The sequence below is a fragment of the Taudactylus pleione genome, unplaced genomic scaffold, assembly GCF_031769625.1.
Source record: "Taudactylus pleione unplaced genomic scaffold, aTauple2 ptg000244l, whole genome shotgun sequence".
Taxonomy (NCBI): domain Eukaryota; kingdom Metazoa; phylum Chordata; class Amphibia; order Anura; family Myobatrachidae; genus Taudactylus; species Taudactylus pleione.
Window position 1 is genome coordinate 1,311,949 of NW_028284646.1, and position 25,812 is coordinate 1,337,760.

General features: G+C 42.1%; 1 protein-coding gene across 5 annotated transcripts in view; it reads right to left on the minus strand.

The window, feature by feature from the left end:
• Nucleotides 1-25,594, minus strand: part of MLIP (muscular LMNA interacting protein) — a 258,418-nt gene extending 232,824 nt beyond the window's left edge. For all 5 annotated transcript variants that reach the window (XM_088479668.1, XM_088479670.1, XM_088479667.1 and 2 more), the window contains exon 1: nt 25,521-25,594. The gene's annotated coding sequence lies outside the window, so the exon portion shown is untranslated. The remainder of the gene's footprint in view (nt 1-25,520) is intronic.
• Nucleotides 25,595-25,812: the final 218 nt, after the last annotated feature.

Genomic DNA, 25,812 nt, shown 5'->3' on the forward strand with positions numbered 1-25,812 from the left:
GGCTCTTAAGAAAAGGCAGCATCACCTGCAGTGAGCCATTAGTGATCCTCACGACAATGCTGAAGGGACTCAGTTTTCTGATAGTTGCAATTTTAAGAAACATATCATCCTGGTTCACATACTGATACGGCTGATGCTCTTTCCAAATTAGATTCTGTAAAGGAGCTTATTTAGTCTGTACCAGAGCCTAATTGGTTCCCACCATCTTCTGTGGGTCCATAATAAAATCAGATCTTCTTCAACATGTTTGTGCCAGAAAAACTCAACATGCATTCATTCTCCAAGATCAGTCATGATGATAAAGTGCATGGCAAAATGTGTGAACCATTCAGTTCACAAATCTCTGTTCTTCAACATTACCATAATTCTGTTTTAGCTGGGCATCCAGGTACAGTACCTGCAAGATGTTGGACTTAAAGCAATATTTTTGGTGGCCACAATCCATTCAGATGTTTTGCAATATGTTCGTTCATGTACTGTTTGTGCCTGTGCTGCATTGACTTTAAACCTCACCACATGGTTTGCTTTATCCAGTCTGGGTCAGGGGCGCAAAGAGTGGGGAAGAGCAGATGCTGTTTACCAGTGCCCAATATTGCATGATGGGCTCAGCGGTGGTATGCCAAGCTTCGGAAGAGGAAAATTATCCTCTGTGGTGCATGTCAGAGCTTTGTGATAGAGATGTATTTTTTTGGTTTCCTAGAAACTGAAAACACCTAAACTTAGGGGAAATTAGTAGATCTGGGTCCCAGCTCTGGTTTTTCGCGTCAAGTTAAGATCCCAAAGCAAGGCAAAACATTATCTTCCCAGCATCAAATCTCATGTGGTTTAGATTGTTCCCTCCCTTGTTATCAGGTGCCATTTCACACAGGAGACTGGAGTGAGAGGGTGTGGGACTGTGGGCTGCAGCAGTGAGGCATAGTATTCTCACAAAGACCTATTCATCCAAGTGCTTTTTCATGTACAAAAACAAAGCCATTAGTGCAAAAAAATTGGCATAGTGTGTTATCCTTCAAGTGTATGTGAGGGTATGTGGCTGCTGCCAGCGATGATAGTATGGCAACATTTAATAAAGGTGGTCAAGGGTATAGAAGGTTTAATAAAGGACACCTGAAATCTAAACAATAGATTACAAACAACACCTCTGACAATAATGAGAAAATGTACTGCCGAAAAAAGTTAAATTGCCTGAATGCCATACACCACACACAGTGGCAAGGAAAGGCTCAGACCATGGCTTTTTTTGCAAGTGGTAGTCCTGTTACTCCTCTTTCATGCACTAGAATGCCTATTGCAAAAGCCAGGGCCAAACATAGGGCCTGATTCATTACCGTTTGCAATTGTGATTATGCACACAATCAGCCGATTGTTACATTCTGCGCATGCGAATGCATCACAGTGCATGTGCACAAACTGGCGACTGACAGGGACTGTGATCACAGTGACTACGCAGACCCATTGCCAGAGCCGTAGCTAGGGTAGTGCGGCCGGTGCCATTGCACAGGGCACCACAGGTCAGGGGGCGCTGTCAAATTTCTGTTTATTATCATTCTTGCTTGTAGCTTCCTCTTATCTCATCCCCAGCATCTCCTGGCCTCTCCTATCTCTTACCTGGCTCTTCCCCATGAAGCCATGGCCCTTTTTTGGGTGCATTATTTCCCTTTGAAAAATAAAGGGGGTGCTAATGCTCTTTCTGGCACAGGGCACCAAAAAGTCTAGTTATGGCTCTGCCCATTGCACAGTGATTGACAGGAAGTGCTATTTGTGGGAAATGATGGGGGGTGGTCGGCGAAATGCAGTCGTGACAGGGCATTTGAACGCCATTGCATGGGCATGCATAAATTATCCACTGCAATGCCGTATGCAGCTTGAGTACTCAAAGCATGCGCTGAAGTTAGCAATTCCCGAGTAAGGTCAGAGCAATGGTGCGTGAGGCTGCGATGGTGCTCAAGTATCGATGGTTTCACAGTCTTATTAAACATTATAGATGTGTGTAAGGTAGGAATCAGTATGATTTACCACTGGCCGCATGGCCGGTGGTTCTAATCCTGATAGCGGCAGCATGACAGAGGAGGATATCCCGATCGTCCTTAAGGTAACTATAAACGAACCTAATTCTAACCCCTAACCTAACCCTCCCTTAGGGGTGCCTAACCCTAATCTCCCCCCCAAGTGCCTAACCCTAACCCCTCTCTAAGTGCCTAAACCTAACCCCCCCTGCCCTGCAGCCTAACCCTAAGTCTCCCGGGGGGGTGCCTATCCCTAACCTAACCCTAACCTCCCCCCGGGGTGCCTAACCCTAACCCCCCCTTCCCCTAGCCTAACCCTAACCTCCCAGGTGGGTGCATAACCCTAAATCCCCCCCAGGAGCCTCTAACCTAACCCTCCCCCCTTGCAGCTGTCCGCGCCTTGCACCTGGCTTACCTTCGATCAGTAAGCTGTGTGTCAGGCTCCCAGCATAGGTCTAATGACAGGCATTGAGATTTTGATGCCTGTCATTTGTACCTTGCCGGGATTAAGCAGTCGGGAAGCCAGAGGTTGGCATTGCAACTGCCGGCTTCCTGACTGTTTCCCGTAAGGTACAGTGGGTGTCCTTATGTTATGCTGCGTTGGCATAGCGATCACAATGGATTAGCATACAGTGAGACTGCATGCGTAAATCGCTATTGCAATCGCTGGTGAATCAGGCCTACACTCAGGAATCTTCTGTAGACCAAAATTGTGTTGTGGCACTTAGAACAATTACATAAATAAATACAATATATTTAAAAATAAAGTGTTTATTCATTCAAACATAAAATAGGCAAAGGTCAATTTCTCCCAAGAGCATGTGTCGAAGTTGAATAATTGAGTGAGACAAGTTCAGTTTAAAATTTAATCGCAGCAACGCCATCTTGCCAATGGCCGCAAGACTCCATTTTGGAAATGAGATCGTAAGACACCATTTTTTGTGGTCAGCATTAATTCAAGTTATAACCCAGGAGCTAAGAACAGATGGCAATGTTTTTGTTAACCTACCAAGGGCAATGGGAAAAACCAGCTTTCTAAGTAGAAGTAAATAAGAAGAGACAATGGGTATTTTTACATACAAATTGGGAATCCCTGGATGCAGATAAAGTATAGTTGTGGCAATTGTAATATAATATCTACACAATTGGATTTGCCTGAATCCTAGACAAGATGGCTCCAAATCCCACAGTTTGAGGTGATAATACATTTGCACTTCACACAAGAGTCTGTGAGAACAAAAGAGGTTTTGTTTTCCTTTGAACACAGCAGGTGGGGGCCTGCTGACAGAGGGCATGTAGAATTACAACTCTCAGCCATCCACACTGCTGGATGTTCACTTCGTGTATGAGAGATTATGCACTTAAATCTCACCCATTAATAACAAGCATCCTTATACCAAACCCCAAATACCCACACACTACATATTCGCACATAAGGTTCCATAAGCATCAAAATGTATGATTCAAGAAGGTTCAGTTAGTTTAAATGCTAAGAAATAAAGATATTTGTTAACTAAGGAATTATACAAGATAAACATGTCATTCTTGGAGTTGTTCTGATGCATACTCTTTCCACAGTTTTCCGGTGCTATCGGTGAGGAGATCGCATTATGCATTCTCGAGTTATGGACCGCAGAACCTACAAGCAACCAAAATGAATATTTTAGATTCAACTGTTAGGATGCTAAAGGAGGCGTTACCAGAAAGACCCCAGCTGTTAGAGGCTGGGAAAGTCTATTTGAAACAAACCTGTTAAATGTGTCGTTACATATGCTTCTCCTCTGGGAACCAATGAGATCAGCAGGAAGTTCTCCCGTTGTCCTGTTTCAGTCTGGGGGGGAATAAATACATGTGTCCAAACACTGGTTTGCCAGTTCATGCTGAATTTTGGGTGAACTGAGGATATCTAGTCAGAAGTCTATCTCTGGGTCCGGAGGCGCAGCGTATGTATAACCGTACTTGGTCTGTATTTCCTTTTTATGCCTAAATTATGTATGTATAGATTGCGTGTAACTGACTGTACTTTTACCTGAATAATACTTGTGCTTTGGAAACACAGATTCCACTCCTGTCTTTATTTGCGGTTAAACTGCGTACGCAATTAGTGTTCTGTTTAGAGGTTTTAGGCAGGGTTTTATCTTAGAGGTTCTAGGCAGGTGAATCTTAGAGGTTTATAGGAAGGAATGTATTAAAAGGTTTATTTACAAATTTAACACATGCAATATTAAATATGTATATTCAATAATAACGAACACTACCCCAGAACAAAATTATATAACAATATCACTGCATTCTAAATATAATATGAATTCGAAGTATAGTCATCCACATAAAAAGCATGTAACTCAGCACAGGTTACAGTGTAATAACTTATTTAGTGATGTAATTATAGTGACTAGCTGCTAGCAATGATATATGGAGAACTTCTCCTAACTGCAGATAAAGTAGGAAAATTGGTAGTCCATTAGCAGTATCAGAGAGTTAAATTAAACATTTATGTCCAGCCAGATAAAACCGCTGTAATAGTAGGCTATATACATACAATTGTGGTTGCTGTATTAGCACATCATAATTAATAGTTTTACTCACTATACAGGGTCCTCTGGTTTCAGCCTTTTCTGAAGTAGCAGAGTTCAATCAGCAGCAAACACCTGTGCTTGCAATGCATTTCATTGTATGTTACAGCTTTTTCAAGAAGCAGGTGTGTAACAATTCCTGCATGCCGTACCACTGAGTCTATTGGGACCTTTCTTGGCCTAGGAAATGTCATCGTGTCAAGTATCCACTTGACTACAGATTTGTGGACAAGCGATACTGGTCAAACAAAAGATTACATAACTGTGACAGCTCACTTGGGTGGGTGTACCGTCTTCAGCAGCAGTAGTATCTAATACAGCGATGTAACTAGATTTACCAGTGCTCAGTGCAGGCCACGCCTCTTCACATGATGTCATGCAGAGGGGGCGGGGCCACGATCAACTGTAATTACAGCAATGCCTGGAGCATCCTCAGGATGCTCCGGGGTGCTGTAAGGGTAGTGGTTGGCACACTTGAAGCGTCCTAAGGATGCTCCAGGTGGCACTGTTGCAGATATTCTGGCAGCAGGTTGCTGTTACAGGCACCCTGCTAGCCAGATGCAGGACCGTGGGTAAGCAGCATTGCCGCCCACAGAGCTCCTTGCGATTGCACTGCTCGCACACCCCTAGTTGCGGCCCTGATCTAATACACAACACCAGCTTATTCACAGACAGGCTACTCTCTGTATCACCAGCTTCACTAAGAGGCATATTGATGTCAACATGTTGGAAAATCTCAGGGATGTCATAGCAAAATGGCTTACAGTACACCGCTTAGACTCTCTTCAGGGTTTGTCATTTCCGATAATGCAAGTAACATTATATGAGCATTACAACTGGGTGGATTTGAACATGTACCATGTTTTGCACACACAATAAACAAAAATTACAGGTGTGTGCAGGAGATGCTGTCTGTGGCATATAAAATTTCAGGGCATTTTCGTCATTCATCAACCACATATAAAAGATTGTAGCAGCTGCAAGAACAGTTCAGTTTGCCATTCCATTAACTGAAGCAGGAGGTAGTAATCAGGTGAAATTCCACCATTTATATGCTTCAGCGACTGGAGGAACAGCAAAAAGCCATCCACACCTACAGTACATGACATAGAAGAGGGGGAATGTACTTTACTCAAATAATTTCTCACCGACAGGTCACAAACAGTTTCTTCTGGAGTAAGATCTTCATCACCAGTGCCACTGTCATGTGGTGTCACATAGAGTTCTATACTACAGATGTGTCCACATACACTTTTCCTAAAATCTAGCCATGTGGCCAAATTTGCCATGCCATGGACTCCGTAACTTAGCCATGCCTTGTGATTTTTTTTTAAATTTGCTACTTTAATCTGCTAGTTTACACAAATTATTTTGCAGCAAAAAAATTGTAAATTTATCCATTTTATTTAGCTACTGCTAAACATCTCCTGCCAAATGAAGCAAAAAAGGAAAGGTGTAAGAGGACACATCTGTATCTCCCATGGTTTTTGCAGTATACTGTACATGCTACCACTGGGCGAAATACTCAGACATCATGTCCTAATCTACCACTGCTAAGTAGATGATACATAACTGTACCTGTATCAGCTACAATCCTATCCTCATTCTTTCATCTGAGAAACATAGCCAGAATCAAGCACTAAATTCTCTTAGAAGATCTGCCTAAAGTCATACAGTAAATGCATTTATATCATCATGCCTAGACTAATGCAATGCCCTCTACCTTGGTCACCCAGCAAAATAATTGCATTGCTTGCAGATGGTACAAAATGCAGTGGTCAGGCTATTAACCAACCAGCCCCGTTCCAGTCACATAACGTCCAGTATCTATAGCCTTCACTGGCTGCCTGTAAGATGGCAGATCATTTTCAAGCTTACTGAATTTCAAAGCCCTACATGACAAGGGCCCAAGTACCTGAGCAAGACCTACATTACCAGGGACCAAGGTCCCTTACTGTTCCACTCGATTACAGCAATCTGGTGACGAAGGACTATTAATAGAACCTAGAATCTCCTGGAGTGCTTTGTGGCTCTGACTCTATGGAACTCGCTTCTCTGCACACTTTGCGAAGCCTCCACTCTTGAATCCTTCAAAAATAGACTTATCTTTTCAACCAATCATTTCACTAATGTCCCTTGTTAAGCTTGTTTGTATTTTGTGCTGTAAAGGTAAATGTAATGCACTTTGAGTCCTACTAGGAGAAAAGTGCTATATAAATAACATTATTATTATTATTATCATTATTATTATTATTATTAATATTATTAGTATTATTATTTCTCCAGTACAATGTAGAATACTCTCTGTTTTATGCAAGAATTTGAAACCATTTGAAAAAGAGACCAAGTGACACTGCCAGTCTGAGTCAGGTGATTCCGTGAGTTAAACTACTGGAAAAGCAGCTAGAGAAACTGGAGTAGATGAAAAGAAGCGATTCTGCCAAGTATGTTGGACATGTAGATCAAGTTCTTTATTCACTTTGCCAAGACCAAAGTGTTGTCAACGTCTTGCAATTGGATCAATACATTTCGGCAACTATGCTCAATAGTAGGTTTAAGTCCTACATAATGTCTTTCTTTCCAACTGACACAGCTCTTAAGAGATGAAAAAAGCTCAATGCAAGCAAGTTGTAAGCTCAAGTGGCACACACATTGACTTCTAATGATTTAGTTTCTTTTGCAGATGCTGCTGTCAGGAAAAAACTGACCTTTTCCAAGAGACCCACTGGGGATGAGAATGAGTCAACTCAGCACACCAAAGTGAATCAACATTATGACATCTAGTCAGGTTTAAAAGAGTTATCCAAAATTATCGACACCACTACCATGACTCAATTTGAAACACTGAGCATCGATAGAATGATGTTGAATTATTTTAATGACAGTGTACAAATTAGCATGTTACACTGTCCTTTTAAATACTGGGAAGAAAAAAAGACAAGTTAAAGCCCCTTGTAAAAACTAGCTTTACTTTAATTAAGCTGCAAACCCTCTAGTGTGTACTCAGATAGAGTGTTTAACGCAGTCGGGAACCTTTTGAGCAATCAGTATAGCAGGCTACCTGCTCAAAATGTGGAAAAAATTATATTCATAAAAATGAACTACCAATTCTATGAGGAAGACCTTTGCCGCCAATTGCAATAAAGCACAGAGACTTTTGTAACAATGATTTGCAGTGGGAATGAGCTGATAATGTGTGATGATGATAATAACACTGATGAGGATGATAATGACAATTTACAACTGTAGGGATGATTAACAGCAATGTTAGCAACCTTAAGTCCATTGGTAGCTTGTTTTGTGGGGGCCCAAACAAAGCAAGCACTTCAGCCACAAAAGTGACAGTCCTTTTGCTGAAGTGTTTTATTTTTTGTGCATATCCTTTTTAAAATGCAACATAAGGGAAGGAGTGAGGGTCCAAGGACAATTCCATTGTTCACCACTTTTCTTTTTATTGTACTTTATTATGTTATACTTTACTAGGACATTGTTAATGGTTTGCAAGGCAAATTCTCTGTTTTTCTTTTGTTTATAGTTATAATTGCTTCTTTGGCATATAAGCATTTATCAATCAATCAAAATCAATAGCATGGTTTACCTGGCTTCCACACAACATGCTTGCCAGGCCCATGTCTATATGTTTTTTTTATTTATAGTTATAACTGCTTCTCTGTTCATATAATCATTACTCAGTCAAATCAATCAATGGCATGCTATACCTGGCTTCCACACTACATGTTTGCCAGGTCCATGTCTATATGTTTTTCTTTACTTTATAGGTATAACTGCTTCTCTATTTGTATAATCAAATCATTAATCAATCAATTAAATCAATCAGTGGCATGCTTTACCTGGCTTCCACATTACATGTTTGCCAGTAAGTTATACAGTAAGTGCTTATTTGTTCATACTGTATAATAAATCAATGCTTTTCATGGCTTTCACTACATAAATAGTATTAAATACTCTACCTTCATTTCCCTGTACTGGCCTCGGGCCTCTGATCTAGTTCATTGTATGGCATTATATTAACATGACATTATGTCTTCCACTACAGTGTCACTATGTTTCCTAGATGTGCGATATTCTTTTAAACTGCCTTGTGTTTATGATGTTGCTCTGTTTCTTAGTTTAGTCAGTCAGCTCACTTTAGCCTTTGGCTAATATTGGTGAAAACAGTATTGTGAGCTGTGGGGTGGTCAAAATTGACTGAAAATTACTGTAAATTAATGTTATTGAGGTTACTAGTAATGTAGGAACAAAATAGGTATATATTACATGATTTTAGCTGTTTTTATCAATTTTTTTAAAAAGATACTAGATCCAAAACCAAAATACTTGATGGTGGTGGTTTTATGAAAACTAAAACATCATGATGAATTAGAACCAAAACCAAAACACAACGGTCTGTGCACATCTCTACTTTGTAATAGCGCACATAATATTTTACTATATTTTTTTTCTAATGAAGGTGTGGCCCTGCCTTTTGATTTTGGCTACACACCCTGTATTACCCGATCTTGCAGTGTATATCGACTAAATTTCGATATAGATTACAGTAGATTTCATTGTGGCCTCACATAAATCAACTAATTACAATACTATCATAGTGATGCTGGCAACATCTGTATACTTTATCGAATTAAGGAAATTACCACTGCAATAGAAAAATCATATTCTTATCCAAGAATTTTTTGTCTTTCTAGTCTTTCTGACAACATTACTTCAGACTGTGGTTCTCAGGGCCTGATTTAGAGCCGAACGCTCTGACAGAGCGCTCGCTCTGAATCAGGGCCGGCCTTCTGTTTTTTAGAGCAGCCTCCTGGCCGATCGCATAGCTGTGGGTGACCACCCACAGCTATAGCGAGCGGCCAGGAAGATGGTCGCAATGGTCAAGACCATCGCGACCATCGGGCTTGTGATGAGACCCGTGTGGTAGGGTCTCGTTGCCGCAAGCCCTAGTGTGCTTTTGGCTCTAAAAAAGCTGAAAGCACTCCCTCTGACATCACTTGTGATGTCAGTGGGGCCGGCCCCAGATAGTAGGTGTTCCCATGGGAACGCCTTTGTCTGGGCAGGCACACCCCCAGCCCACCCACCAAAGGGGGCATGCTGTCACTCAACATCGACAGCACTCCCCCTTTGGTACGAGACCCGGAGTGACGGTTTGCCCGTCGCTATTTGGGTCTCGTGCATGTGCACGACAGAGCCGGCTCCATCGTGCGCATGCTCACTGGGCCACCATCGACCCACTTGCGAGCGCATAGCGCTCGCGAGCGGGTCTGAAACAGGACCCAAGTTCATTTCTAGAGGAAAGCACAATTTCTGAACATCCCTCTGCATTAAAATGTGCCATTCCAAATCATTTCACCCTCAAACCAATGGATAGACTGAAGGTACAAAACAAACCTTAGAACAGTGTCTATGCTGCTTAATTTCTCATCTGCAGCATAGACACGTATCAGTACCTCCCACTGACTAAATTTGCCATCAACAACATCAAAATTAATGCTAAGAATACAAGTCCTTTTGTTGCCACTTATGACTACCAGCCTACATCTATTCCAATCTTTCCAATGACCAACTCTATTCCTCTTATCTCAGATTGGCTTACTGCTCTTCAATACGTTCATCAGAAACTGTAAACCTTCCTACCCTCTACTCAACTAGACTATAAAAGATTTACTGACTGACCAAATTATCTATTTTCAAGACTGGAGACACTGTCTGGTTGTCTACTCTGAACCTTCGTCAACACATTCCCTTGAGCAAAATTAGAACTACTCAATTAGAACTTAAATATTTTTGAACTTCACAAGTTTAAGCTTGTTTGGGGCTAGTCATGTACCATTAAAAACTACTCTAATCTTTATAAACCCATCCAATTTTTCACATTTCACTCCTGAAACCTCATTATGCTGATCTATTTACTCATCCTAGTTAAAAATCTCTTTCTCTGGTTCTATTTGATGGGGACCGTGAATATGAAATGATTACATCATTGAATCTTGAATACATCAAGATCACCTTCAGCATTTAATCCATTAGAAATATGATCCTGGTGTTTGCTAATAATAAGGTTTGAACCTTTCATTCCAAGCAAGGCCTGGGAGCACCCAGGGATTGCTCCTTTTGAAGGGGGTAATGTCAGGAATAAGTTAGTCATCACACTTCATCTTCTCCTCTGCTATTTAAATACTGTAGATACACACCCACTTGCTGCTGCTTCTGTTCAGCTGGATGTTAATTCAGTGTCCACATAACATAAGGAGCCAGTAGCAGTTACTGTGTTCTCTTAGAGATCCCATGCAATGTGTAGAAGTGGCATCCAGATCCACCACTGTGTGGGACATGCGCAAATGGTCCGCAGACTGGAAAGTTATGCTGGCAGGTAAACAGTATAGATGAGCAGCTCCTGGAGCACTAGCCAAACATGCTGTGCAGCATTGTGCCGTGACCGAGATACAGATGACCACACACACAGGAGAGCACACTGAAGCCAGAGCTCCTCATACAGGATGGCATGCAAGTCAGACATCATGATTATTTTAGAGGTTAAGTGGGAAATTCTGTAGAGATTCATTGAGAAAGTCTTAATTTGAAATAGGAGGCAAGCCAAAGCTCATTTAACCTCTTTGACCCGAAATTTGAATAAAACTCAATGCTGAAATTTGTCAACAGACAAATACAGGAAGAAGACATACACAAATAGTACAGATGTGTCCTCATACATCTAGTCTCAATGCGCCACACAGCTTGACTTGCTTGGCGTGAGGAATCTGCTAGGTCCCGTGGCACTCTGCTAGTGTTGGATGTCTTTTTTTGACAAATAGGACTCACCAGCAGACTGTGCGGTTAAATTTAATATAGGACACTTGTATATCTGTGTGCACCCGAGTCTTTATATGAAGCACAACGGAACTTGGAAAGAAAAAAGCTGCAGCAGATACTTTGTAGCACTTCATATAAAGATTCACTGACTCAGTTGCATCCAGATATAGTGTACATATCAAATTAATCAGCCTACTTGTGCGTCCTAGTCGCATAGCATTTCGCGGCACTAGCAGAGTCTCACATTACCTAGTGGGCCAAGAGGGCTTTTTAACATGACTGCAGCAAAGCTGTATAATGCACATATCTATATTCTCCGTTATAGAAGCTCACATCCATAAGCCACAAGTTGTCACAACTCACTGGAGCATCGCAGATTGGTGTCTGGCAGGATGTCATTCTCTTGGCAGATTAATTTTATGTTGTATTGGCACTTGGCCTGTACAGTTCGCTGCCATAGCAACCCAGTGTGCTTTGGGTTACTGCTGGGGTCTTGGTCCCACAGCATGCAGTTTCTCAGCGTTACAATGGCCTCTTGCTCCCTCCACTGATGACATGACCTGCTGGCTCCCTATTTAGGGCAATTAGTCCTAGGCCACAGAACTTGTTTACTGTCGCAAGCTCTTGGTGTTCCAGTGCCTCATTTCCTACGTCTTGTTTCGGGGATCCTTGATCTATCTTACTATGTGCTGACTGTTACCTGGATATTTGACCTGTTTTGGATATACCTTGAACTGTGCCTCGCTACTGTACTTCAATCTCACTGTCGTCTGACCCTTGCTGTGGATTTCGCTTAAACTGTGACTTGTTACTTCAGTCTCATAATGTTCTGGCAGCTGCCTGAATATGGGTTGGCTACGGGATGCTTGTGCTCGGGATACAGGTGGTCAAAATCCTGATGCCTGCATCCTAACAGGGTCTTGTCGGTAGGTTTCTGAACCCATCTCCTACTCCTAACCCCCCTAGTGCCTAAACCTAACCCACGCTCTCCGCACCCTAAACCTAACCCTCTCCCCTTAGTGCAGGGGCGTATCTATAATGGGTGTAGGGTGTGTGGGGAACATGGGCCCCTGGGTCCATGGGGGCCCCGCACTGCACACCCTGCACCCATAGAATTACCTCTCCAGAGTCCCACATCAGCATGGGGTCCGACACTGTAAAAATTACTAGAAAATGGCTGCTGCACCTATTTTCCCGTCATTTGCACTTGCGCAGAACAGGGAAAATGGCCGCTGTGGCCATTTTCCCGGTGGCCAGGGCATCCTCTATAGACTCTGGGCACACTTTAGTGCCTAGAATCTATAACTCCGGCGCTGGCCGCGCACAGCTCAGTGCGCTGCCCGCCACCGGACAGAGAGGAGGGGGCCTGTGTCAGAGACTGCACATCGGCCCCCTCCTCTCTAGAAACACCCCTGCCTTACTGCCTAAACCTAACCCTCTCCCTGGTGCCTAACCCTAACCCTCCCCCTAACCCCACACTTACCTTCGGGATGCCGGCGCCGGGATTCCGACAGGTATTGGGATTCCGGCACTGGTATTCTAAGCGACAGCATCCCCTTTTCTGGGATATTGACTGCATCCCCTGAATAATTGACCTTCTATTGGATTTTCCTTTTACTGTACCACGTTATTATACAGAGACCTTGCTTTCCTGTGCTCTGACCCTGTTCAGAGTTTTCTTGGAGCAGTTTCCTACAACACATTAGTTCTATCTGTGCTGCTTCTCTTCTGATCTGTTTGAATACAGCACCAGTTTACATGTAGTTGCTCCATAGCACTTTACTTATCGTGTGACTAAATTGTGATACAAGATGCATGGTGCAACTTAGACGCTCTGCCATGTGTAGCACTTTCCGTACTTTAATTCTTATTTCTGAATTTAGCATTTATTTGCATTGTAGTTGCTTATATATCCTAGGCACTTAGAATTAGTATTTTTGCCAGAAAGGAATTGGTATAAAGTCACAGATTAAGCATGATGTGTGCCATAATGCATGGCTCGGCTCACTTGTATCAGTCATCAGTCTTTTGCTATTTTTACCCCAGTTCAGCGTCCAATGCGCACACAGCAGCTGCATGCCAGTGTCCTCGTGCAATGTACTTTTGTTAGTGATGCGAATAAGAAGCATATTCAGTACAAAACTGTGTGGCGGGACCCATGATGTACAGTAGCCTAGTCGCAAAGTCCATGGCATGCCAAACAGGGCTTTTTGGCATAATTTAAGGATAAGTGTATGTGTGGACTCATCTAATCTTCCCACCATTAAAAGTTAAATCCACTGATGAACGGCTTTGTATTGTAGGCACTTATTGCAAATAAGGACCATATACAGTCAGGTGCACAAATATTGGGACATTGACAGAATTTTCATATTTTGGCCTCTATTCACCACCACAATGGCTTTTAAATGAAACAAACAAGATGTGCTTTAACTGCAGACTTTCAGATTTCATTTGAGGGTAATTACATCCAAATCAGGTGAACGGTGTAGGAATTACAACGGTTTCTATATGTGCCTCCCACTTTTTAAGGGGCCAAAAGTAATCGGACTATCAACTCAAAAGCTATTTCATGGACAGGTGTGGGCAATTCCCTCATTATTTCATTATCAATTAAGAAGGTAAAAGGTCTGGAGTTGATTCTAGGTGTGACATTTGCATTTGGAATCAGTTGCTGTCGACTCTCAATATGAGATCCAAAGAGCTGTCACTATCAGTGAAGCAAGCCATCATTAGGCTGAAAAATCAAAACAAACCCATCAGGGAGATAGCAAAAACATTAGGTGTGGCCAAATCAACTGTTTGGAACATTTTTAAAAAGAAAGAACTCACCGAAGAGCTCAGCTACACCAAAAGACCCGGAAGACCACGGAAAACAACTGTGGTGGATGATAGAAGAATTATTTCCCTGGTGAAGAAAAACCCCTTCACAACAGTTGGCCAAATCAAGAACACTCTCCAGGAGGTAGGAGTATATGTGTCAAAGTCAACAATCAAGAGAAGACTTCACAAGAGTGAATATAGAGGGTTCACCACAAGATGTAAACCATTGAAGAGCCACAAAAACAGGAAGACCAGATTAGAGTTTGCCAAACAACATCTAAAAAAGCCATTACAGTTCTGGAACAACATCCTATGGATAGATGAGACAAAGATCAACTTGTACCAGAGTGACGCGAAGAGAAGAGTATGGAGAAGGAAAGGAACTGCTCATGATCCAAAACATACCACCTCAACAGTGAAGCATGGTGGTGGTAGTGTCATGGCGTGGGCATGTATGGCTGCCAATGGAACTGGTTCCCTTGTATTTATTGATGATGTGACTGCTGACAAAAGCAGCAGAATTAATTCTGAAGTGTTTCGGGCAATATTATATACTCATATTCAGTCAAATGCTTCAGAACTCATTGGACGGCGCTTCACAGTGCAGATGGACAATGACCCGAAGCATACTACAAAAGCAACCAAAGAGTTTTTTAAGGCTAAAAAGTGGAATTGCAATGGCCAAGTCAATCCCCTGACCTGAATCTGATTGAGCATGCATTTCACTTGATGAAGACAAAACTGAAAGGAAAATGCCCCAAGAACAAGCAGGAACTGCAGACATTTGCAGTAGAGGCCTGGCAGAGCATCACCAGGGATGAAACCCAGCGTCTGGTGATTTCTATGCATTCCAGACTTCAGGCTGTAATTGCCTGCAAAGGATTTGCAACAAAGTATTAAAAAGTGAAAGTTAGATTTAGGATTGTTTAGTTTGTCCCATTACTTTTGGCCCCTTAAAAAGTGGGAGGCACATATAGAAACCGTTGTAATTCCTACATCGTTCACCTGATTTGGATGTAATCACCCTCAAACGAAATCTGAAAGTCTGCAGTTAAAGCACATCTTGTTTGTTTCATTTCAAAGCCATTGTGGTGGTGAATAGAGGCCAAAATCTGAAAATTCTGTCAATGTCCCAATATTTATGCACCTGACTGTATTAGAGTAACATTGCAAAATCCCTGCCAGGCATTATAAACAGTTCAAGATCTAGAACAGGAAATAAGATAAGTTGAAGTAGGATGAGCAATCTAAAACATAAATTGTTTTATAGCCATTTCCAATTAAGAAAAAAGGTCACCAAAAAATTTACAGAGTGCCACACCTGTGGCCACTACAGTATAAAGTAAGCCAAGATGTGGTACACAATGCAGAGCACAATGATAAATGTGGAAAGACCTGGGCCATCAGGGCCTTTTTGAACTGCCATATACCTGCAGTGGTATACTGCATTTATTGTGACCTTTAAAACAAAGACTCCTAGAACATATCAGTAACATTCTAAATGCCAATAGGATCTAACAAAATTCAAACAACAACAGTGGCATGTCATTTTTATGATACACATGAGAAAATCCAAAAGGGCTCAATCCATTATTTTGAAAAGGTCATTGCAAGGATTAGAGGAGATCTGAACTAAATGCTATTTAAAAGAGAAACATGGTGGATTTTTCTCATGGGAAGTATAACCCTGGAGGTTATGAGTGTATTAATTATGATGCTTTTCTTTGATTATGAAAATTATATTAATCACTACCCTAGGCTATACTTCTATAATTTGCACTCACATGAGTGAGACATTAAAGCTGGGTACATACTGACAGATATATCTGTCCAATCTGTCTGGTGGTAAGGAAAATCTGGTAATGTATGGGAGCAAATACCAATAGAAATCTGCTCCAAAACCCTGGAAGACAGACTACATTTTCCCTTCCACCAGAAAGATTGGACAGATATATCTGTCAGTGTGTACCCAGCTTTACACTGAATAACATGATAATTTACTTTTGAAAAATAATTATATTATCATCTCATATTAAAAGAAATTACAGGTGTAGGATTAGGGTTGAAAGGGATTTTTGTTATCTCTATATATCAGTTATGAGTGATCTACATGAATAAAAAATAGATAAATACATATTAAAGCACAATAAAAAGATTGGGATAAGATAATGATAGTATATAAACCTATGGACCTAATCATGTAGCCCAACCAGATATGTAAGTAATTTAAATTATCATTATATTTCATGATACAGTATATAATGGTTACTAAATTAAAAAAACAAAGAAATGATTGTCACTCTAAGTTCAAATAAACAAAGTGTATGAAACAGAGTTATTTGTTCATGCCTACAATTTTCAATCTGAAGTGTTAACATTTTCTAATTCAAGTGTCTTCAAGGGAAAATATATTTCAATGATTGACAATATGTTTTCTTTCAGAAAAATAACATACAGAATGAAAACCACTCCAGATGTACTGTAAAAAAAAAGATAAAACAAACACACTTGCTTATGGTGCTAATTGCGAACATACCACACGAAGGAAAAATAATTAAGACTTACGCTAAAGTAAATGGGATTTTTGACACAGTAGTTTCTGGATTTCTTCACCAGGATAGATTGTAGATATTCTCCAAATGGAATAAATAGGAAAAAACATATAACACATATAGGGCCTCATTCAGAGGCGGTCGGAGGATGCAAGCGGTCGCTCAGAAACTGGGCGGCCACTTGCATCCTGACCGTCCGCCTCTGTTGCGGTCGTTAGGCTGTGGGTTAACACCCACAGCTCTAACGACCGCTCGGTCTCTGACCATCGCGACCATCGGGGCTTACGACGAGACCCTAGGGTAGGGTGTCACTTGTCGTAAGCCCCGGAGAGCTTCTGGCTGTGTCTGAGCCAGAAGCTCTCCACTGACATCACTAGTGATGTCAGTGGGGCCTCCCCCAAATGGCTGGCATTCCCATAGGAACGCCTCCGTTTGGGCTGCCACCCCCCCGGTCCGCCTTCCAAACGGGGCGAGCTGCCAATCATCATCGACAGCTCGCCCCCTTTGGAAAGAGACCCGCTACGACCAGCGTTGTCGGTCGTAGCGGGTCTCACTCATGCGCACGAGGGAGCCGGCTCCCTCGTGCGCATGCACACTGGCAAAACATCGAGGTGGCCGTGCGGTCATAGACAGTACGGCCGCTTCTGAATAAGCTCCATAGTGTGACACCAATTATTATTATTATCCTTATGGTGCCACAAGGGGTCCGCAGCATCTCACAAAATACAGAAGCAGTATGTAAAAAAAAGTGACTTACAGTACAAAACATTGTAGGACATGAATATGGTTTATAATCATTGCTGCATCAGCAGTCATAATACTCAAATAAGCATCAGGGCGGCAGAGCCCACGGGTTAGGTGCTGTGGTAGGCTGTGGGTGTTATAAAATGGAGTGTGTACAGGCTAAACGATGGAGCATAGTAGCTGTACACACCAGCAGATGCTTTACAACTACAAACAGCCCAGTTGTTGTAGTGGTTTATTGAAGAAGTGATGGGTACAGAAGTACTCACTCAGGTACACAGTTGTAGAATGGAGCAGAGTTTCTGAATAATGGGCTGTCTTACAACTCACCAGGATCTCTAAGAAAATGCTTTTGGAGCAGGTAAATTGCAAGTCTCATTTCATTGGAGTTGTGAGTGGTGCACAGAGTTACTCTTACACAGTGACAAGATTGAACTGTGCTTGCTCAGTACTAGGTTCAGTGGCCATCTTGTATAAGGAATGAAGCCTCCCCATAGGAGCTAGCATGAAGTCTGTGCAATAGCACACCCCATTTTAAACAACCCCTCATTACAAGCTTCTCCATTTTAAACAAACATTCAAACAAAACTTTCTCATAGCAACCTGAAAAGGAAACAGGTTTAAACACATAAGGAGGCATCAACAAATCACGTGACTTTGGTCTGGTCTTCTTAGCAGATATATCAGTAAGAGCCCTTACTAACAGCATATACCACAGCAACAGTCTCTTGACTCACAAATTTGGTACTGCTATCAATGTCACGATTCTTGATGTCTTCCTCAATTGTGACCTTTATATTTTGCAAAGTCATTTTGCCTATCTTGGCCTTCAATCTCACACATGGACTTTGGATTCCAGGTTATTAAAAGTTCACTGAATGCTAGTTAATTCCTCATCATGCCTCTTAGGTGGCTTGTTGATATTTAATTTTGAAGATCATTTTTGTGGTTGAACTTCCATGCTGGTAGTCTCTGTTTCAGAATAGGTTCATCTACAGCTGCTGGCATGTGCAGTGACACATACTGTACTGTACTTGTTCTGCTGAATTCCAGTTTTCTGTGACTTGCACTGTCTCTTTGAATATGACATTTCTAGACATGATGAGCTTTTTTGCACTTGGATTACATAATCTGTAACCTTTACTTTCATGGCAGTAGCCAAGTATGATGTTCTTTACTGATTTTGAATCCAGCTTGCATCTGCTTATTTTTAGAATGTGAACATAGGCAATACTTTACTAAATGATATACAAAAACAGTGTGTCACTCAACCAAGCGCAAATGAAAGCAGAGTATAGTAGGACACCCTTTCTGAGGAAGTCTATCCACAACTTCTAGTATGCAAATTTATATAAGCAAATTAGAACTAGGACAAAGGTGTTTTACATCAAATAAAAATGACTAAAATACTTGATCCAGTTGGTTCAGTCCAGTAATATAATCCAATATCCTCCAGGCTGCTGATTATTCCTTTCACTGTGCTCTCAGTTCATATAAAGGAGAACATTTTAAATAAAGTTATATAGTGTGATACATCTTTAAATACTACCATAACCACGATTGATGAGGCTTTACTTCTGAGCGTCTCGCCTTTATACTCCAACAGCCGGAGCTGTTACATACCTGAATTGGAAATATTATTACTGCTGAATATGCGGCTTCACGATCTCCCTGAGTGGGGCTATTATCATCACACCTGATGCGGCTTCACTTCTGAGCGCTTTGTCCCTATACTCCTACAGCCGGAGCTGCAACACACTTGCAGTGGGAATACTATTACCGCTTAATACATGTCCTTTTGTTATCTTTGAGTGGCTTTCACTGACTACATCTTCTCCCCACTGGTAGGGTTGGGTAAATCATAATCTAGTTCCAAGGCACATATACTATCAGCCTCAACCATTCCTTCTTATAATACAAGATGGGAGTCTGCAGGTAATTATTTGCTGGAAATTTCCTTGATCTTATTACATGGGTTTATCAGCCTAGGAATAGATACACTGTAAATTTGGACAGAGACTATACTACCATTTATTTGGAATTAAGTATTAAAGTTTTGGTTTATATCCTGAGATCAATATTTGAATACCATTATTTTAGCTATTTCTTATGCAAGTACTATTATTATGGTTATTATTATTATTATTTTTAAGTTAATTACTGATGTGATTTGTTTATTGTTTGTTAAATATATGTTTATTTTTATTATTTGAATAACTGAATTGCGTGTACTATTAGGTATCCCCAGACTCTATGGTTGTCCTTTTTATACATCATTAAATAAGCACCTTAATAGACAAGATATGAATAGTGTACCCCACTCACAATAATGTGGACTGTATAGAAGCACATAAAAGGTAACATTGCACTCCTTTACGATGATAATGAGAAAGATCTGGACAACATGACTAAATGGGCATTATATGGCTTCTCAGTTCCAGGACATTAATGGCTATAAGATTTGTTCCCATTTCTGCTACATAAAGCATGTCTTGGATTTCTGTGACCTTTGTTCTTCTTCTAATTCTCAAGCAGGCTTTAATTGTTTCATCTTTAGTAGCTGTAAGTACTTGATTGCCAATTCCTTTGATTGTGATAAGGTTGCCTTTAGTTAAGATTGCAGATAAAATGCCTTGTTGTGCCTGCATCGATATACCAGCAATCCTTTCTGTGGCTATATGTGACTCTCAGAACTTATTAATCTTTATTGTTGCATTTCCTGCTTTGCATAGGATACACATTCTCTTATTTGTGGTCAAATAATTATGACATATCTTGTAACGATTGTAGCATTTGAACTTACTTTTTCTGAATTTTTCACATTTTGTGTGTAGTAGTCTCAGCATTTGACTCAAAGAGCAAAAGTTCATGAAACTGCAGTAACTTTGCTCTGACTGTTTGTAATTTTACTGTGCTTGCTTCACATGCCACAAGTAGAAAGTCAATCTCAGACGTTAAGTTCTGTAACATTGCTGTAGCAATCTCTTTATCATCTACTTGCACTTCAACAGATGTTAATTGCTGAGAAACAGACATAATTTTTTCAATATAGTCACTCATACTGCTGCATTCACATAGTTTGTTGTTGTGCAATACATGTCTTAAATTTACTCTTCTCATGAGACCTCCATCTTAATATGCTGCTTGTAGTGCTTTTCACATATCATATGCTGACTCTTTCCCAAGTATAATAGAGTACACATGTTGCTCTACACTTAAGTCTATGGTACCCATGACTTTCTCTATATTTTTTGGGCCTGGATCTACACCTGGGTCTACTGTGACCTTCAACAACCATTCATGTTTTAATTGCATTTCCTTAGCAAACTTCCATATTGTATAATTGTCTGCACATTTTAGCTTGATAACCCCCATTAAGGGTGTAGCTCCTGAATGCATTCTTCTTACAGACATAATTATGCAGCTTCTCTGCTCTAATATGCTTCACTGCTGTTATATTGCAAACACTCTGTGCTTTGTATATAGAGCAAGTCACAAACTAATAGATGTGATCTGGGCAGAAACATAAATGCTAATACAGCTTTCTTGCTGGGCTACATATATTAAATGTAATAAAAAATAATTAAATGAAAAAAAAAGTGCAGCCCCCACTTAGATCATAAGCGCAACCAGTACTAAGACTTCTGCCTAGACTGATTATGGAAAAATTGCTGGGACAAAGCAATTTTTTATAACCAGCACTAGGTCTTACCAGTCAAGGCTTGTGTCCGTGTAATGCGGGGGCCCCCCTGCCGGTCATACACCCGTGTGCCAATGAACAAATAAAACACAATCGTTGATGTCAATAAGGCTGGGAAAGTGCTCTGTATCCTTATTGGAGGTGTGCAGCGATCACCACTGATGTAGGTGACTGACACTAATTCAGCAATCCAGCGATGGCCTGGCTGACTTAGTATGGCAGGAGTGCCGTGACTATAGTATCTGGTTCTTGTTGTATCCACTTACATGAGGTCAGAAAGATAATGTAGCAGGGTCCGAAAAAACCACAAGTCTAACGCGTTTCGTCACAGTAGCATGTGACTTTATCAGCCTCTAATACAGGGCTTATGTCCTTTGGGAAATGAAGCCAATGTGTAAAAATACACCATTCCCTCTGCCTAGGGACAGCCAGCCATGTTCTGATAGCACTAGGGGTATTCCAGTATTAGAGCACCTTATGCAATACCACTGTAGTTGTGCCCATTATGAAATGCCTCCTGTCTTAGAGCCCCTTATGCAGTGTCCCCAGTAATGCCCCTTATGCAATGCCCCCTGAATTAGAGCCACTTATGGAGTGCCCCCAGTAGTGTCCATTATGTAGTGCCCCTTAAGCAGTGCACCCAATAATGCCCCTTATGCAGAGCCCCCAGTAGTGTCCCTTATTCAATGCCACATGTATTAGAAAACCTTACGCAGTATCACCGGTAGTGCCCATTATGCAGTGCCCACAGTAATGCCCCTTATGCAGTTCCCACAGTAGTGCCCTCTATGCAATGCCCCCCTGTATTAGAGACCCTCATGCAGTGCCCCCAGTAGTTCCCATTATGCAGTGCCCCCAGTAATATCCCTTATGCTGTGCCCACTCCCAGTATAGAACAGGCCCCACTCCCATGAGCAGCACTTACCTCTCTTCATGCTGGCCGCTGGGCACCGCTCCCGCTTAGATGCTGCTGCTGACTGGATCTATCTAGATCCAGCAGTGCAAGCTCCTCTCTGTTATGTTCTTGGTTGTTTGTGGACAAGGGGTGGTAGCAGGAGTGATCACAGAAGCGGGTTTGAATATAAAACTAGGTTTTTTAATAGGTGCTTGAGTAGACATAAAATATGGCAGTAAATAAAAGTCCAGGTAAATATAAACGTGCACTAGAGTTCTGTGGTGGTAGTAATGGGTTAATGTCCAAGTAGAAACAATTAGAACTGTCCACGTGTGCAGGTAGTGAGACTGGAATAATCAACCAGGTATGCAGGTAGTGATGCAGGAAAATAATAAGCCAGGTATGCAGGTAGTGAACTAAGGCAAATGAGCAGGATGTCAGCTGGCTCAGGCATTCAGGTATGGGCAAGGGTGGTGGAGGTAGCAGGGTAGTCCAGCGGAAGCTAGGAGCTGACAGGCAGACAGCGAATTACACAGGAACAGGATAAGCACAGAGAACTCCCTCAGCTAGGCTGAGATACACATTGCACTGGCAAAGAAGGAAGGCACTGACCCTTCCTAAATACCACATGCCGTGCTGTTACTGGCCGGAGGGAACATGTGACTCACCGGGATTGGCCAGCTGCATCACATGGCCAGAAGACAAAATGGCGGTGCCCATGCCAAACGGAACAGAGACACTGCCAGGCCTTACCATCGCAGAGTGACAACAGGCCCACACAACAACGCGCACAGCCAAAGCCCCCCGCCAGACACCAGCTCCGCCACCAGACAGCCCGCGCCACAATGACCTCACAGGTAACACCCGCCTAGCGCCATGCTGAAATACCCTGGCCGTGACACTCTCATTGCGGGTGATGTCATGTCACCCGCGACCCCGCAAACTGATCACTGGGAATTCTGGCCTCTGAAGGGATCATGGGAGTGCTTTGATTGGTCAGGGGAAGGCAGCTCCCACACTCTGACCAATCTGAGTGTTCCCATTTGTTTCAATGACAGAGTACCATAGTGACCTGTCATTTCTGATAAACGACCTATTGAAGTGGAATTGTGCATAACTCACTGGCAGGCAGTTGCGTCCCTACCTGTTCTGACACCTGGTACGGTTAAGGATGGGCTGCCTTGTAGAGCTCACGGCTAACCAGTGCACCGGCAAAAAAAGGGACATGTCTTCGCAGGTGGGGGCATGGCCTCACAGCCCGAACCCCCATTTTTGTCACTCCAGGGGTGCAAGAGATGTGGACTGCCCCCCCGGGGACAGTTTGTTTTGCAGTGTCAGCTCCCTCACTGTGTCAGGAGCCGAGTGCTGCACATAATGCTACAGTACAGCACCCGGCTCCTGTTACTGAGGAGGAGTCGGCACTTTGGTGTCACACCTCGGTGGGTGACACTCAGGTGCAGTCCGCACCCCCTTTGTGACACCACTGCTGGCAGGATCCAAATAGTAAGCTTTTACATGCCGCAACATGGATATAAATGTCATTGCGATCCGGCTGCAATTTTTGGCAAAGTAAAATTCACAAAAAATATTAAACTATTACATTCCTTTCCCATGTCTTTTCCAGAAGTACACAGTAAAATGCCTTCAATAAATGAAGCAATCTCACATCTGTTAGGTTTGTAGCAGAAATTATGAGGTGTGTTTACAGTAAATATTACAGTATTTATTGGTATAATAAATGTAGCATAAACAATTAAATCCAGAATGTCACTATACAGAATAGATAAACAGAACTTCTGATGTAGGCAAGTACAGTATGAACAAAATATATATGCAGAATATTAAATGCAGAATGTCACTTGCAGAGCATACTGTAAGGCAGATTCCTTATATGAATGTCCCATTACAATGCAGAAATACATTAGGCAGACATGGTAAAGAAAGAGACACAATATAATATCAGCATAAACAGAGTCCAGGTACATCTAATGACTGAGATGGGCCATACATGCCTATCCTCCAGGAATTTGCGGGAGGCTTCCAATTTTTTGGGTAACCCCCCGTACCCCAGGAAGTGTAGGTATTTCACTCGCATTTTGGAATGGGGAGCATTTTTGGGCCAAACGCGGGTCTCAGTGTAGGGGGTGAAGCTTAATGACGCTATTCTGCATGAATTGCGTCATTTGGCCCCACTCCTTATTTAAATTCGAGCCAATCGTGGCAATTTACTGCAAGGGTGGGGGTTAATTATGCAAATCATCAGGCCCCACCCCCCATCGCCACTTTCCTGCTTCTCTTGCCCAGGCTTCTCCCGGGAAGAAAAAGAAAAAGTAGGCAAGTATGAGATGGCCCAGAGCCACTCTGTGAATGCGACAAGAGTCCCCAAGCTAAGTCTAGTACAGTTCTTATCACTCTAGGTGGATGTTGGTGAGTGCAGATGGTGATCACAATGCAGACCAGACTGGATGTGGATTAGCTGAATACCTGAAGTACCAAATGATACAGTATACCACCAGATATCAGCCAATGGGTAAATAAACATGAAGGGAAATAGCTCTACAGATGAAACAATATCAACTCAGCCAGAAATGGACTCTGAGGGGTAAATTTACTTAAGTACAGTGCAGGTTTTTAGAAGTGGTGATGTTGCCAATAGCAACCAATCAGATTCTAGCTGTTACCTTCTAGAAAGTGCTAGATAATTATGTAAAATCTGATTGGTTGCTATGGGCAACATCTCAAGTTCTAAAAACCTGCACTTTAGTAAATATAACCCTGAGCACCTGAAAACCAAACTGGGAACAGGGCCAGGAGCCAGTCCAGAGTCCAAACTTAGCAACTCTATCAAAATACTGAACTAGGGCAAACAGCACAGGAATCACAGAAATAGCATTAGAAGACTGTAAGTCTGTACCAAAGCATATAGTACATGTATCAGCTATCACTGGCAAAGGTGGATTGTCAGGACAGAGCTTAAATACCAGACACAGCCAAAGAACACTACTATGTGACCACACCTGCATAGCAGCTTAACTTATATAAAATCAAGCTTTTACATGTAAGGAAATACCATAGCAGAAACTGACACTCTTACATTTGCAGGCAGCAAACCTGTATAGAAACTCAGTGATTAAAAACACACACATGGGAGGTCAGTGACTGACACTGACGAAAAGGCAGAATCCAAACAGTGCCCCTTCCCCCTTCAGGAAGAGTTAAAGAACCCAGAAAATATAACTCAGAACTAAAGCCTAGTATATCCCTCAACTACTTAACTCCAACATACCCCGAACCTGACCCCAGGTTTCTTGGCACCCTAGACAGAGCTTCAGCCTAGTGCCCCCCCCAATCCCTTCCCTCCCCTCCCCAATCTGTGGTTGTAACTGTCACACTCACATGTACACTCCGTCCCAGTGGTCCGATAATATTCTCAGCCGTCAGCCTGATACTTCACTCCTCACCTTCTGCAAAGGAATGGAAGGAGAGAGAGCTGGGGGCAGCATTCTGGTATGCACAATAGCACGTCAGTGCTGAGGTGAGCCTGACAACCTAGGAGGCCATGGCAGAGAGTGAGACCTGCTTGCACTGTTAGCACTGGTCATGGGGTAACTGTGATGGATCACATTGGTGTCAGGGCAGATAGTCACAACTGCGGCTGATTAGACATGCAGCCACCACCAGCCAGAGT